Raw genomic sequence first — 17,642 nt, 5'->3', positions numbered from 1 at the left:
TGCAGCCCAGCATGCAGTTCTGGGCTGCAAGCACACACTGCTGGCTTCTCTTGAGCTTTTTGTCCACCAGAACCCCCAAGTCCTTCTCTGCAGGGCTGCTCTCAATGAGTTTTTCACACAGTCTGTCCTCATGTCTGGGATTGCCCCCACCTAGGTGCAGCCCCTTGCACTTAGGCTTGTCGAACCTCATTAGGTTCACATGGGACCACTTCTTCAGCCTGTCCAGTTCCCTTTGGATGACATCCCTTCCTTCAGTTGCATCACCTGCATCACTCAGCTTGGTGTCATCTGCAAACTTGCTGAGGGTGTACTCAGTGTCACTGATGAAGATATTAAACAGCGCCGGTCCCAAGACAGACCCCCTGAAGGACACCACTCGATACTAGCCTCCACCTGGACATTGACTACAACTCTCTGAGTTCAGCCTTTGAGCCAACTCCTTATACACTCAATGGTCCACCCATCAAATTTATCTCTCTCCAGTTTGGAGGTAAGCTGTCATGTCATGTGGGACCATGTCAAATGCCTTAGAGAAGTCCAGGTAGATGACATCAGTTGCTCTTCTCTTGTCAGCTGATGCAGTTGCTCTGTCGTAGAAAGTCACCAGATTGGTCAGGCATGATTTGCCCTTGGTGAAGCTGTGATGATTGTCTCAGATCACCTCTTTGTCTTGCATGTGCCTTGACGTTGCTTCCAGGAGGATCTGTTCAATGATCTTGCCAGGCACAGAGGCTCACTGGTCTGTAGTTCCCCAGGTCCTCCTTTCTACCCTCTTTAAAAATGGGAGTGAATTTTCCCTTTTTCCAGTCACCAGGGACTTTATCTGACTGCCATGTTTTTTTCAAATGTGATGGAAAGTGACTTGGCAACTCCATCATCCGGTTCCCTCAGGACCCTGGAAGGCATGTCACCGGGCCCCATAGGCTTGTATCTGTTCAGTTTCGTGAGGTGATCTCGAACCTGCTCTTTGCTTACCATAGGAGGGACTTTGCTCCCTCAGCCCTCGCCTAGAGGTTCAGGGACTTGAGAGATGTGGGAAGCCTAAATGGCAGTGAAGACTGAGGCAAAGAAGTTGCTGAGTACCCCAGCCTTCTCCGTGTCTGTCGTTACCAGTTCACCCTTCTCATTTACCAGAGGGGGAACACTCTCCTTGGCCTTTCTTTTCTGAGCAATGTACCTACAGCATCCTTTCTTGTTATTCTTTGCATCCCTTGCCAAGTTCAGCTCCATCTGTGCCTTCTTTCCTGATCCCATCCCTGCACATCCAGGGATATACAGCATCCCTGTACTCTTCCCAGGCCACATGACCCTGCTTCCACTGCCTGTGCATTTTCTTCTTTCACCTCAGCTTGACCAGCAGGTCCTTGCTCATCCATCCCAGTTTCCTGCCTTCCCTCCTTGATTTCTTACACATGGGGATGGAGAGCTCTTTTGCTCTAAGAAAAGCATCCTTAAAGAGTTCTGTTCAGCTCCTTTGTCCCTAAGGACAGTATTCCAGGGAATCTCATCCACTAGGTCTTTAAACAGCTGGAATTTCTCTCATCGGAAGTTCAGGGTCCTGACTTTGCTCTTTGCCAGGCCCATATTCCTTGAGATCGCAAACCTAAACAAGGCATGGTCACTGCAGCCCAGACTTCCTCCAGTCTTAAACTCTTGGTGAGCACTAGGGTTAGTAATGCTTCTCCTCTGGTTGATACCAGCTTTCCCAGCAAACATCCAGGTGGTTGAAAACCCCCATCAGGATGTGTGTGTGCACACAATGCTTCTTGCAGCTGAAGCAGGAAGGCTTCAGCAACAGGCTCCCCTTGATCAGGTGGCCTGTAGTAGACCACAGCCACAAGGTGTCCTTTATTTGTCCAGTTCTTTTACCCAAAAGCTCTCAACCTGTCTGTGGTTGTTTCTCAGTCATCTCTTCTCAATCAATCCATTCCTTAACATAGAGGTCAACACCCCCGTGCTTTGTTCCCTGCCTATTTCTTCCAAAAAGCTTGTAGCCCTCTATTACAGTGTTCCAGTTGTGTGATTTATCCCATCACATTTCTGTGATAGCAATTAAGTCATACTTTTCTAATTGCACCATGGTTTCCAACTCCTCCTGCTAGTTTTCCCATGCTGCATATGTTGCTGTACGTCAGACGGGCTATTGGTCACATTGTCTTCTCAGAGAAGCCCTTCCTAATTCCTTTGGGACAACTCACAAGTATTGTCTGAAGACCTCCATTGACTCATAATTCATTGCAATTTTTCACTGTTGAAATTCTTCACTCAGAGGGTGGTGAGGCACTGGCACAGGTTGTCCAGAGAAGCTGTGGATGCCCCATCCCTGGAGGTGTTCAAGGCCAGGCTGGATGGGGCTTTGAGCAACCTGGTCTAGTCAGAGGTGTCCCTGCCCATAGCAGGGCACTAGATGTACTAGTGCCCTAGGTGTAGTAGGTGTACTAGATGATTTTTAACGGTCCTTTCCAACCCAAACCATTTTATGATTCTGTGAATAAAAGAACATGCATTCGGACCAATAGAACAGATAATTAAATAAGAAAATGAACTTTACAGGGAAAAAATAAATCTTTAAGTAAGTATCATGTCTGATTCTTTGACTCCATTTAGAAGGAAAAAGATGTTAACACCAAGCTCCAGATTAATCATCTTCAGTTTCCCTAGTGTAATGAAATATTGAAATTAAAAAGATAGCAAATCTATTCACATATGTGTCTGAAACTACAGGCTTACTCAAAAGCCTGACAAAAGCCTGTGAAATACCACATAATTCGATGTTATTATTTTGAATGATGGTTAACTGAAGTAATGAGACAAGCAAGCCAAATACCAAAACACCACAAAAACTAGACTTTTCATGTGTATTATTTCAGGCTAGATTGTCCATTTGCTTGATGATAAGTGTAAGTTTCACATTAAAAAAAAGGGGGGGGGAAGAGAGAGGAGAGGAGAGGAGAGGAGAGGAGAGGAGAGGAGAGGAGAGGAGAGGAGAGGAGAGGAGAGGAGAGGAGAGGAGAGGAGAGGAGAGGAGAGGAGAGGAGAGGAGAGGAGAGGAGGGGATGGGAGGGGAGGGGAGGGCAGGGCAGGGAAGGGAAGGGAAGGGAAGGGAAGGGGAAGGGGAAGGGGAAGGGAAGGGAAAGGGAAAGGGAAAGGGAAAGGGAAAGGGAAAGGGAAAGGGAAAGGGAAAGGGAAAGGGAAAGGGAAAGAAGAAAGGGAAAGGGAAAGGGAAAGGGAAAGGGAAAGGGAAAGGGAAAGGGAAAGGGAAAGGGAAAGGGAAAGGGAAAGGGAAAGGGAAAGGGAAAGGAAACCATTTTCTTTTCACTTATGAGACAGATTATAAATATGACAGTTCCAATACAAATGGAGGAGCTCTCCAGAGGCAAATGCCTCTGGAGAGTTAAGGTTTAGAGTTAAGGTTGTAACCGCTCCTCTTTTCCCACCTCCATTCCACACTCCTTATGTTGGCTACAAGAGAAGGGACAAGCTCACAGGACTGATTAGTCTGCCACATGTTCACAGGGTGGCTCCAAGTGACATTATACACACACTATAGGAAAACAGACATCTTAAGGCAGTTCTGCACCAGTTCTGTCACAATAAGATAAATGTAACACTACTGCCCCTAGGGATTGTATGTACTTCATGGTACCTGAATGATTAATATAAGCTGATTAGGTAGCACAAAGCAGTCTGAGTAAAATGTGAGAGAAAAAGTAGACTAAGCTTGTGTCTTACTTTGAAAGATCTTAGTCTCTTTAAAATTAGATACATTTATTATTTTCTAGGACAATTTCTGTAGCTATACATTCATAAAATGAATACCATCCCTTCTCTTACAAAACTACATTTCATACAGTTTGCACATGTCAAGATATTAGTATATATGAGTGGGAAGATTACAGTCTCCTTAGCATTATTACCAAATTAATATTTTAGATCAAAAATCCAACGTTCACTGACTCAGTCTATCAGGTACTATCAGGCAGCTCACAATTATCTCTAAGTTCTTTCCAACTCTTTTTTTTGTTGTTGTTGTTGTTGTTCCTTTCCCTCCAACCTATAGAAGTATAGAACGTGAAGTCAGGCCAAAATGTTACCTCTTCTTCTTCCCTGTGGGATATACTTTTTGATTTCTCTTCTTTTCCATGTATCTTCCAAAACTTTACAATGAAAAGATCCATGTCCATGTGCAAAATCAGCTGACACTGCAAGTACAGTGTCGGGTAAGAGGTTAAAGTTTGGACTAGATGATCTCAGAGGCCTTTTGCAACCTGAATGATTCTATGATACTGCAGGCCTTGGATGTATAGCACCTACTAAAATTAGTCTAGGTATATCTGAATACTTGAAGTCTTCCCAGTAACCATTTGCTAGTGAAAAGGCTGTCCAAGGTCAAAGTTGTTGCTTCAGCAAGGATACGTGTAACTTGATACTCTTAGCTAAGCCAGCACTGGAGAGCTACTCAAAGTGGTAAACTGTGCCACTTTACCCAGAAAAATTGCCACCAACCAAAAATATAAAAATATGTATAAAAATGTGCTATCAAAAGTTAATGTAAAAATTAAATTCTGAGGTACCATATGGGCAAGCAACTCTAATCACAGACTCTAGGAGTTTGCGTACTTAATGAAGTGATTTGGTACTGACCTATTTACAATCACACATTGTAATCTTTAATAAAACTACTGACTCTCATCATTCATTGCAAATTATCTGTCTCTTTTATTACAGATACATAAGTTCCCTTTTAATGTATCTAATAAATTAAAATTATATTTCTGAAGAACAACAATGAAAGAAACTCTGTGGTATCTTTGCCAAAGATTGCTATTCACTAGATTTGCATACTAATATTTAGCTTTCATTGTCTTAAAGGAAATATGATACGTTACCCAAGAAAAACTATTTATACTAAAAATGATTCTGCATTGTAATCTACAAAAAGTGAATTCAAAGTGTTTTATTTGTTGATGGGCAGAAGGATATCATCAAATTAAGGATATTCTGTAAATCATGCCAAGTTCCATATGTGAAAGATGCAATATAAGAGTTATTACCCTTTCTAATTCTTTTCATTGTAATAGAGCAAACCTTTTATTATTCCAGTACTGTAAAATAAAGATATTCATCAAATTATATAGGTCACTGAACTGATATATCTTAAGAAATAGTAAAATAAGTTTGGTTGTTTGGTTGTTTGCTTTCATGGAAAAAAAAAAAAAAAAAGACAAGACAAAGGTGTAGAAAGAGAAAGGATAAACGAAAAAGAAAATGTGATCAGTAGGCTCTTCACATGCATAAAATTGCTTAGGAGTTGATTTTTCGTTCCAAGGACATACAAAAATCAGGCTAAGTGGAATTTGGAAATGTAAAAAGAAAAATATAGAATGTTGTTCTGACTGTTTTTTTTTTTGTTGTTTTTTTTTAATCTAAAATTCTTTCTGGAACTCGTTTACTAGTACTTAAGACGCCTTATGAACTTCAAATTTTGTCTTAATACTTTAAAATACTGATTTTTAACCACAGTATTTTTGACACATGCAAATATTAATTTTTAATATTAGCACAGGATTTCTAGCTCAATGCTTACAAAATGTTCCAGTCTGTTAATTAACAGGGTACAGTGTGTACTGAAAATCAGCAAGCAAATAATTCCAATGAAACTTTTATGCAGACTACAACCTCATATTTCAGAAACTTTGAAAAGTGCTTATCTATGGAGGGAGGAATTGGGTCACTTAGACTATTTAGTTTAGTAAAGGTAGGTGTATGCACATGTAAACTGTGTGCTTGAAGATCTGAGACCCAGGTCCCTTAGTGTCCACTTAGTAGCAAAAAACATAAACATGCACGCATATTTTCAATATTCCATACATTGGTTAATTGATATTATTTTGTTTTTTGATTGTAGCTTCTTGAAATAAGGATTCTCCTTTGCTGTAGGTCTAAGTACACAGCTATACATGCAAAAGGGAATAACAGAACTAATATAGCTTGCAAAGACATAAGACTACATTAATCAACTTTCCATTTGCTTGTTATCACTGGCTATAGACTGATGTTTTAAGTGAACAGTACACATAAACACACACATAATACACATAAACACACACACAGAAGCAAGGCTGGTGTATGCAAATCCCCTGCTAGTACCTTGCAAATCATCTGTCCAATTTCTTCCACATCTACAGAATGCAATTTTTTTTCTAAAGATATTGTTTCTACAGCTTTCATAGAATCATAGAATCATTAAGGTTGGAAGATACCTTCAAGATCATCTTGTCCAACCGTCACCCTACTACCAATATCACCCACTAAACCATGTCCCTGAGCACCACATCCAACCTTTCCTTGAACACCCACAGTGGCGCCATCACCTCCCTGGGCAACTCATTCCACTGCCTGACTGCTCTTTCTGAGAAGAAATGTCTCCTAATTTCTAACCTAAAGCTCCCCTGGCGCAACTTGAGGCCATTCCCTCTAGTCCTATCACTAGTTACCTATGAGAAGAGGCCAACCCCCAGCTTCCCACACCTTCCTTTCAGGTAGTTGTAGAGAGCAATAAGGTCTCCCCTGAGCCTCTTCTCTCCAGACTAATCATTAAAATAAACATCCAGGCAGAGAGTTAAATATATATATATATATGTGTATATATATTAATTCTCCAATCTGTAGCAAAAAAACATCAGTGAATCCAGAGAGCTCTATACAATGAAGAGTCAAATCCATCAGGAAAAAAAAAATAAAAATGTTTCAATGGTTCTACTATGCAGAGATTTCCTGTCTTAATTTCCAAATCAAAAAGAAAAAAAAAATGTGTTTATGCACTAGGTAGAAAGCAGAAAGTTGAAATTAATGAGATATAAGATTTAGATAAGATTTAGATATTTATTTAGATAAGATTAAGATATAAGATTTAGATAAGTAAAATTTTCATTAGCTCGATATTGTTGTAGAGGTCCAATGTCATAAAATCAAAACTTGGTGGAAAGCGGTGAAATTTTCCGTAATATTTTCTTCTCATTTCCCTTATTTTTCTGCATTTATCTGCTCAAACATTTTCAGTGTTAATGCAAGTTCCAGGCAAGAGGAATTAATGGAAGAGCTTAGATGAATTATACAGCCTGGCAATAACAACTACAATCCATTAAATAGGTATATAAATGCTCTCACTGATCAATTAATCTAGATCCAAAGTATATTTACATAAGCATAGCATGCATCTTTGTACAGGTTTTATTTTTTGTTGGATATTGGAGATTCTTTCAAACTATTCTTCACATTACATAAAAGTGTATGTCTGCTGTATTTATTGACCAATATTTTCTTTTTATTGTAACATTACAGTAAATGTAGTGTGTATACAAAAGATACTAAGGCTGTATATTAAAATGACATCTTTACACACTTTTATTAATATTAAAATAGATTAATGGTTATTGCTATATTAATGAGATATATAGATCATCTTCCTAATGGTTATTGTAATACTAATAAGATATATACCACACTTTTGTAATGGTTACTGCATTTTAATATATAGAAGACTTTTATAGGACGGAGGAGTGGAGGAGTATTAAATACTTTCCTGGCTACAGAACAAGCTGTTACAATGCACACTGCAAGGCACAGTGGAGAGATGTCAGTGATTACTCTAGGTATAATAAAGGGCAGCAATATAGCAACATTATAGATATTGAATATTTGTACTGCAAGATAGCTTAGGCTATTAATCTTAAAATAATTTCCTTTAAAAGTATCCATGTTTTACTCATAATAAAAATAAATACAGTAACATTTTGTCCAGTCTCAAATGCAGCACTAATTTCTTTTCTATCAAGAAGCACAAAGACAGAATAGGTTTAGAGGAAAAAAAAAAAAAAAAAAGGAGCAGGCATTTCAAAACAAGATTCATGGAGAGTGATGAATGAGAAGAAAATAAAAGCAACCAAAAGAACAATCCCACAAATCCAAATTATTCAGTTAACAATCTAAAATTAGATTGTTGAAAAAACATCTCCTGGTTATATAAAGTGCATTGTTTTCTTATAGTTCAGGAAAATTCAGTCTCCAGCTTTCCAAGAATGAAGTAAAAGTCATTCTTTGCTAATGAGTTATCTGTACTATGGCAGCTTTTAAAGGTTTCTAGCAGACCTACAGCATCCACACAACAGAACTCATTAGTGAAATTGTTATGAAAAGAGAGAGTGTAGACATACAAATATCTGGTAAGTATTAATATTAAGATGGAAATCTTTAAACAAATTAGTGTTTTTCAAGATGCTTACAGTTGAGTTTTGAAGATTCTTTATACTAGATTTATCTGTCCAAATGGCTTAAATATCAAAGTCCACAAAAATACAAAAATGTGGCAGAAAGAACAAGAAACACTTCACACAACTTTTATTTCAGTGCCTTATTCTTCAAAGGGAAAGGCAAATTTAGGTGTGTAAATTAGGAGCTTGTTTGTTGAGAGAAAGACACCCCTCTGGAAGACAGCACAGAAATTTGATATTGGCTCCTTCACCTTGGGATAGGAATCTAAAGATTATCTGAAGATCCAAACAAGGCCTTTGGTATTTTTTATTTAACAGCTCATTTCTTCATTTATTTCTGCATTATGAAAATGATGTACAAAGGCAGTGTCAGACAGTGTCCAATGCAAAGGAATAACATATGACATACCATGCACTTGGAAATCCTAAAATGACGGACTTGACACCATAGGTCTTCATACTCTTTTCTTTTACTGTTCACAGCCCCTGACCTTTTGCAAATTTTTCAGGCTGTGAATTAGCTTGTAGTCATTGCTCAACCTCCTCAGGTATCTACCTTTTTTTAAGAGCTGAGACACTGTCTTCTCTGTTCTACAGCATCAGACCAGGCTTGCTACAAGCTACGTGCCTTAATATTGCAAGAAATTTGAGTCCAACTTTTCTCCCCAAGTTCAGGCTCTGATGGTTGATACTGTGAGAGGCTGAAAAACCCAGGCAGGCCTGCAGAACTCCTGTCCTTCCCAGAAAGAATCCTTTTTGCAACACTACTTCATTAAAACTGGTAATAGAGTGTCAACTAGTGTGAAGTCTTCTTCCTGACTTTATTCCTTCTGAGCAGATGGGTGGCATCTGTGGCTCTAGAGGCTAAACAGGTGACTATCTGGTGAGTACATAGTTATAAGCTTTTTTCTTGCTCAAAAATAGTTAATTTTCCACACAGCACATCCTACATGCTTTCCTTTCTAAAATTTATTTTCTAAAGGAAAGAACAAAGGTAATAATTCCCCTAAGGATAGCTCATATCCTGCAACGGAGTTGCAAAATGAGTATTCAAGACATGATCTTCTGTTCAAGGCCATCCTCCAATTGAACCTTTTTCTCCAGTAACTAGAAGACCAGTTTGCTGATGGAAGTACATTTATTCTCATTACATACATTCAACAAATGCAGAACAATGACAGATAGAAATGAAATGAGTCAAAACCTGAGACAAAACCATCAGAATGGGAATAAAATTGAGGTATTCAGAGTTTCCCTAAATATCTAATTCATATGCCTTCTTCACCAATACATATGTGGAATAGTTTGACTTCATCACAAATAGATAGTATTTGTGGGCAAATACTATAAATCCAATAAAAGCACAATAAGCTTCTTACTCTATTTTTTATTCATTTCCCTTTATGCATATTAATACAGTATTTTGCTTCCCCTTGTGTTAACCTCTGATTAAGTACACAAAGAATTACAATATAGGATTATATAGAAAACCACACAGGTTGCAGAAATATTAGTTCTATAAGATACTTTCAACCTACTCAAAAATTCTAAGTAGATGAGACTGGACTGTAACAGTGTATTTTCAGTACCCTACAACTTTATTTATCCTCATAGACACAATAGCACTACACTAGAAAACAGTAGGTATGAACCTCAGACCTCCAGTAACTGCAAGACCAAATTTCTACTAGTTGTACCACACTTCATTTAAGAATCACTTTTGATATGGTTTTGGTTTCTCTCTTGTTGAGGATTATGAAATGTATTACGTAGCTTTATAGCCAGATTGATAATAAAGTCAATGTGAAGTGATGTCCCCAGCACTGTTTTCATTGCTTTGTTCTTATTTTAAGTACTGAAACCTCAGATAATTTATATTCCTCTTCCTCTTTCCTCTTTATATCACAAACAGTACTTCAAGGTTATATATGTTTTTAGCTTACAGCAGTATTAGTTAAATGGACGCAATATAAAAACTTTCTTATCCATTCTTTTTAATGAAAAATAATCAGAAAATATATTAAAGACAACTGTTCAGTGTTTCTGTAACAGTTCAATGCACAGCAGTCTCTCTTGGGAATAATTCACCAATTCAAGAACCTTAATTGCTAAATAACACAGCTGTAGAATGAACATAACAGCAGTTTATTTAACAGTAACCAGTCCTATAAATTATGTCATGACAAAGGCTGAAAGAAGCATCCTACCTGTAAGCTCTGTTTCCTCTATCTAATTTCCTCTGACTTTGCTCTGCCCTTCTGCACACCCAAAAGGAAGAATCTTACATTTCAAAGATAAAGTGCATTATGAAAATTAGGTCATTTTACAGCATCTACTATTGGCTATTAACATAATAAATATCATGACATTACTAATCACTACTGAAAATCTTGGTTGGAGGCCCAGGATCATAAAATCATGCACATGAAATTGAAGCTATTTGCCTTTTTAAAGCTCCATTGCAACAGACTTCAAATTTCAGAGAAGCTCCACTCTGTATTTTTCTTAACAATAAACAATATGTTCCAAGGGCAAATTAAATAATGAAGCTTAATTTGCTAGAGAAGTCAAGTGTACTTACAGTTCTCTTCCTCATTTTGTAGAGACTTTGTCCCTCCAACTTATTTTTGATATTTCTTTCACCGCTCACTTTTATCACTGCACCCACATTTTTTTTTTCCTCATCTACTTATGATTTCCTGTTCAAGAGACACAAAGTAACAGGCCAGGTATAGTTTTCCAGGTCATACATGGGTCCTTCTATTTGTCTTCCAGGTTAATTCTAAGACTTTAATGTCTTTGAGAAATTTTGTTGTAAGTGGTGAATGGGTTCAAAAGCTACCAATGGAAAGTGAAAGGTAGAAGGCAAACACTGTGGTCTTGTAGCTTTAGAAAACTGTCAAAGACTTCTGATGGCAGAGCTCTCCCACCAAAGGTTAATCTGGAACATTCTTAACAGAACATAGAACAAACTGTAGAAGTTAATTATCTATCTCTTTATTAAAAACATCCAGTTTCTGGATCCAATTTGCTCTGCTTATCTTTCAGACATACAGAGCCCATCCAAATAACTTCTATTCTACAATGATTTCTACCTTAACTAAACTTGTTATATTTCACAAACAGCATTCTCGAACCTCACACAATCTTTTAAGATGGAATAACTTGGGTGAAGGGAGGGTCCCTCCAATTTTCATGACTCCTGGTGACAGGAATTCAAGAGAGCAACAGGAAAACTCTCAGCTGTTTTTCATACACCTGTCCGTTTAGTAATAAGACTCACAGAATATCAGTAAATTAAAACATTTTCCTTACATTAATTTATCAACATCAGTAAAATAAGTCACTTTTTAGACTCTATTTATTATTGTCATCAAAGCCAATGAGTAACCTCAATTCATGGTTTCCTAAATCTTTTGCCTCAAAACTAGCTCTATATCAGTTATGCCCTATATTTGGTTCAAAGTACCCCTGCTCCCCAAAAACTCTTATAAATGTTCTGGGAAGAGAACAAGTGATGGAAATCCTGCTCTTGTTTACTCAGTTACAACAAATGTCTGACTACTTGTAATGATTTCCCAGATGCTTTCATTTCCTTCAGAGGGACAATAAAACAAACTGAAATAAAGATTTTGGCATTCACATATATGGATAAATGCATTATTGAAATTAAAAACAATGTTACCAAAAAAGATATTTGTATAAATTGGTTCAAGTAATGAGCACCATTACAGAGAAAAAATAATAATGTCACAGCAGAAATATGAAGTAATCTGAATGAAATGGAGCTGGACTAAAGTAGAAAATAGATTCAGAGTTATCATATTCAAGTCCGACCATAAATGTTGGAGAATGAGAACAAGAAGCACTCCTGCATCCTATTTAGCTACAAGATCAATTCTTTAAATACTAAGTAGCATTATTTCAATGATGTTTTAAAATGTAAAGGATGATAGGAAAATAAGCAAAATGAATTAACATACCAAAATCAAGTATGGAATATACTCAAAAGTTTTAGTGTAGATCGGCTATGAATGATACGTTTTAAAAAGAAAAATGAGCATATTTAATCAATCTTCCAGAATTACACATTGCATCCTATGTTATTTTTCTTTTGAAGCTTAGTTTTACTGTGCCAGATATAGAGTCAAATAACTAAAGGGCATTCACAGATTATAGTTGGAGCTACGAGGGGGTAGGGCAACAGAAGTAAGAAAGCAAAAAGCAAGTAACTTTTCACTCTCCTACAAAGATCCTTGACAGAGGCTATGTTGAAATGATTTGGTTATAAAGGGATCGTGAAAATGACTGGAATGTTAGTATCCTGAAAGTTCACTGCAAATTACCTCCTGAGATTATAAAATTACCCTAACTTCTCAAGGAATGTTATTTAAAATAATTTTAATTTTAATAATTAAATTAAATTACATTAATATTACATTAAATTAAATTAATAAATTAATTAAATAATTAAAATAATTTTAGTTTTAATTTATCAAAGGCCAATGGGCCCAAAAGTTCAGCAAATGAAAAGTCTCTCCATAAAAATAACCAGATTGTTCAAAGAGCAAAATAATTGTGAATATCAGAATTCTACTTTCAAATCAAGGATGGCAGGACTGTTAGTTGTTCCTTGTCTGTATTATTCTATCTATCTTTCATTGTCTAAATCTGAACACCATGTTTCTAACTAAGCAATAGTGTTATTCTTTGTCTATAGGACTTCTAACTAAATATTTTCTTAGAGTTTACTCTGATATATGAATGATAAATACTGCTTTGCCCAAAATACATATTGAGCAGAAAAAGGAGATCTCATTCTTACATGAACTGCATAGACAGGAGTTATTTTTGATGAAAAAAGGTTATTTGAGGTACACAACATTGGGTGTTCCATGGGCATGGAGGCTGTAGCAGTGGTTATAATAGTGGATTCTACATTAAATGTATATTATTAAGTTATGTGATTATCCTTTTTGAAGACCTTTTTTGAAAAATTCTAGCCTTTTTTAACAAAATTTTGAAATTTGAAAATTAATAATATATCAAACAAAAATCTCACTTCACAGCTTTTGCTACTGAACAATGAATAATAGGAAGTAGCTGAGAAACTACTACTTCAATAAATGAATTATATCACATGTAAACATCTCTTTAATCAGCGTACTGCTTGGTTACTTTAAACACAGTATTCAATAGCTAAGACTGGATTCTCTCTGTTGCAGAGGTGTCTACAAAAACAATTTTAACCTCAATATGCACCTTTCAGACTAACCATCTTTGAGTTTCACTGTTGCATGGGTGTAGGAACCTAATTATTATTTTGAATAGTATTTATGTAAAGAAGGACAAGAGAAAAAATTATTTGGTAAGAAAATAATGAGAATATTATCTTTTTTTATTCCAAATTAGTAGTTGATAATAGAATAATGAGCATTAATAAACCTAAGAACATATTAAAAATTAATCAGGAGAACAGCTGCCATTGATCATAACAGAAATATCTTAATGATATATATATATTATAAAAAAAAAAACACCCTAAAGCCATTTTTTCTTTTTTATTTCAAAAAGAGAACTTAAAAAAAAGTATAGGGAATATTTCTAAAATATATTATAGTCCAATATATGTGTATTTTGTGAAGATGTTGGAGTGAAGTTTTAGGGACTAAGTTACCATTGCAATCATTTTGTCTGGCTTTCTGAATAGATTTGTTTCTGAATGATATGGTAAGCTCCCTACATGAATTGAACTGAATTACAGAAGAAAAAAAAAAAAAAACTACCAAAAAAAAAAAATTCACAGCAAATTGTTTTCCATTGTGCTACTGGAATTCTAAAGGAATTTCTGAAAGAAAATCTCTATTAAGGAGATTCTAGCAAGCCCAAGGCAGTGGAAGCCATGGGATATTATTCAGCAGAACATCAAGTTATAATTTCTATGTATTTGTTGACAGAAAATTAGGGCTCATACAAATAACTTGTGAAGTAGTAGAACGGGGGGTTTGGTTGGTTTTCTCAGATGAGATTTCATTCATTGCACTCTTATAGGTAGTGTCACAGAATGATCACAAAGGCATTCACATGAACAGAAGAATTCAGGTTATTAGACATATTAACAATGTACAGACACCGGGATGTCTGCTGTTATATGACATTCTCTGGTCTTCTAATTCTATATGTTCTTGGAAGGTATTCGGAATATTAATACATTAAAGGTTATAATTTGGGAGTAAACTCATTATCTCTCTAGAAGCACTCAGAGTTCATGATATAATGTCTTTCTCTGATTCTTTCAACCATACGATGAAACTTGTATTCATTAACATTTGACCATGGGAGTCCCACCACCAGTCCCATCCATTAACGTGTGGTATATTAAAACCAATCATAACACTAAGATGCAAGCCTTCTCTTAATTGCCACATAAGGACTATGCCTTACCTACTTCCTAATACATCTGTACTATTCCATTGTTTTTAAGTAGGATATCATTCTACATAAATCTTTTTTTTTTTTTCTTCACTACAGAGGAGACATGTAAACCATGTATAACAGTGCTATATTACTTTATTAAATGCCAGTGTTTTAGTTCATTATTTGGAGAAATTTATGAATTAAAAAAACATTAGACATTCTTTCCCCACCTGCGCCCCCTTTTCCCCCTCCCCCCAACCCCTCATCCCCTTAATACAATATCAAAATCTTTTCCTTCCTTTAGGGTATGAGATTAGGAAGATGATTCAAACCTGATATGGAGTATAAATCAACTTTCTATGAATATGAAGATTTTATAGCAGGCATTCACAAACTAAAAAGACTGGCATTTGTACAATAATACATGCATAATTTCCCCCTTACATGTCACATCCTTGAGATGAAAGTAATTTTAAAACACAAGGTCAGAGAAATATCTGCCAATGTCACTAAAAAACTAAAGCAAAAAGGCTAAGAACAATCACAGAAAGCAATTTACCCTTTTTCTAGTCTGCATGACATTTAATGTCTAATATTCATTTTCCCACAAAATCAGGGAATGAGGTAACAATTCCTTCTGTAATATAAAGATAAATTCTGGTTAGAGAAACTTTTTCACTGATTTAATGACTTCCATAGTTCATTGGCCAACAAAACAGTTGGAACCATTCTTGCAGGACTGCAATATCTTCTCTGTCTGATAGATGGTACGACCAGAACAACCTCAGTCACAGCAGGAAAGACATTGAACAAATTGTCAGCATGATTTACATACAAGTTGCCAACAGCGTCTGGGTTGCTGTGTAGAAGAATGATGGGGAACAGATGCTTCTAGAAATGTTCCCATCTGCCGTATCTGAATATACATCCCTTGTGAAACAGTAGGTTTCGATGGCTACAAGAGATCACCCTGCTCTGATTTTTCAACTTTATTCCTCCTTCCCATAACATAAAATCTCTCCCAAAGTGTAACATAACCAACATATAAATACTGCTGAGTTATTACTGAGTTGTGTTCACTCTTACGACTGCTACAGAAAACTGTAGAAGAGTATCCAAAGATAACCACTCAAAGAACCAAAGTGGTCATTAGTGAGTAGGGTATTTTCAATGGTCTGCACCAGATTTTCAAGAGTAAATGTGCTTTTGACCTTTTAACTAAATTCTTCCTTAAACTTATTAATATGTAGCAAGTAGATAATTAGCATCCCTAACAAATTTCAAACTCTGAAATGTCTAAAAGGAAGGGGAAGAGAATTTTAAGAGAAAAAAACATTTTAATGATAGCTCATTTTCCTCTCTTCAGAAGAACTTTATGTATTTCCCCAAATTAATTACTCTGTACAATATAAGTATTGCTTTAGGTGAAAAATTTCAAACTCTCTTGTATGTACATATACTCATATATATGCATATGCATATATAATGTATACACACACAGAGAAAGAAAGCAAATACAGGTCACAAAAACTGTACTGCTATCATAACTTCTATTTGCCAGTCATAGAGAGAATGGTGAAAAATGCGATGGTGAAAAAAACATACATCACCATCTTTTTGTAGTATGGTCTGTTATATCTGTACTGCAGTTCTAATAATTGCTTAATGCTTCTCTAAGGAGTTAATTAACATTACCTACTGCCATATACAGAACCCACTGAAATGTTTCTTATTTTTTTTAACGTAAATTGCAAAGCAAAAAGTCTTACAATAAAAATTATATAGTATTAAGGAAAGAAACACCTGAAACGAAGCATTTCTGAAAATATTATTTGCAAGTAATAACTCTATGAAACTAGTTAGATTGTAGGTTTTCTTTGGCAGCAGAGCTGATATTGAAAACTCCCATCTCCAGCTATCTGTTCCTGCCCAATCAATTCTGGTTAAAAACTGTTTATAAAACCCTGTCCATAAAGTTGTTAAACATAGAGGGGTGGGGGAAATTATATGTTATTAAAAGCTATTGAAGTGCAAAATGAAACATTTTCAGTGGAAGGACCTTTACTGGGAACAGAAGATGAAAAAAGTGAGTAGGCATCACAAAAGCTAATTGTCATCAACTGAGAAAGAATAGATTTTGGATAAGAAGATCGAAAGGTTCTACAGATGATGATAAAACTAGAAAACACTTCTCTAATACGTCATCTTGCTTGACAGAAGTTTTATTTTCTTAGTAAGATTTTTGTTACTCACAGTGGAAGTACAAATATGAGAAATTTTTCCCTACTTCTACAGAATATGAGAGCAGGATTCACTATTTCATTTTTAACTTATCCTAGAGAACTAAGTTTTCTCTCACAGGCTTATGAGTCAACATTGAACTAAAAGAAACAGTGCTGTGAAATAATACTGATGTCTACTAGAATATTTTTAGATGTTGCCTGTAAAATAGACACAGTTTCAGCCGCGAGAATGTTAATGCCATAGAGCTCTCAGTTTATTAAGGGGGTTACTCTACACTCTGTCCTGGGTCTGGCTGGGATGGAGTTGACTTCCTTCATAGCAGCCCATATGGTGCTGTGCTTTGCAATTGTGGCTAACGCTATGCTGATAAAACAGAACAATCTTTTGGCTCGACAGTGCTTGCACAGCATCAAGGCTTTCTGTCCCGCCACTCCTATCACCCCCCCCCCCCCCACCCGCCTCCCCCCCACCCTCCCATCGCAAGTAGGATGGGGTTGGGCAAGAGACTGGGAGGAGACACAGCTGGGACAGCTGACCTACACTGACCAAAGGGATGTCCTACATCATATGATGTCATGCTCAGCAATAAAAGATCAGGCCAGGGTCAAACCACCACAAATTCTGATCAGAATAGGGAAAAATTAGAACTTAAAAGTTTTATTCCTCTGAATTTCTATTTTCTGTATCTTCAACTGCAAAGCATGGGAG

Source organism: Cygnus olor, chromosome 2 (assembly GCF_009769625.2).
Source record: "Cygnus olor isolate bCygOlo1 chromosome 2, bCygOlo1.pri.v2, whole genome shotgun sequence".
In the NCBI taxonomy this organism is placed as follows: domain Eukaryota; kingdom Metazoa; phylum Chordata; class Aves; order Anseriformes; family Anatidae; genus Cygnus; species Cygnus olor.
The sequence above is the reverse complement of the archived record's forward strand: the minus strand, read 5'-3'. Positions refer to the sequence as shown.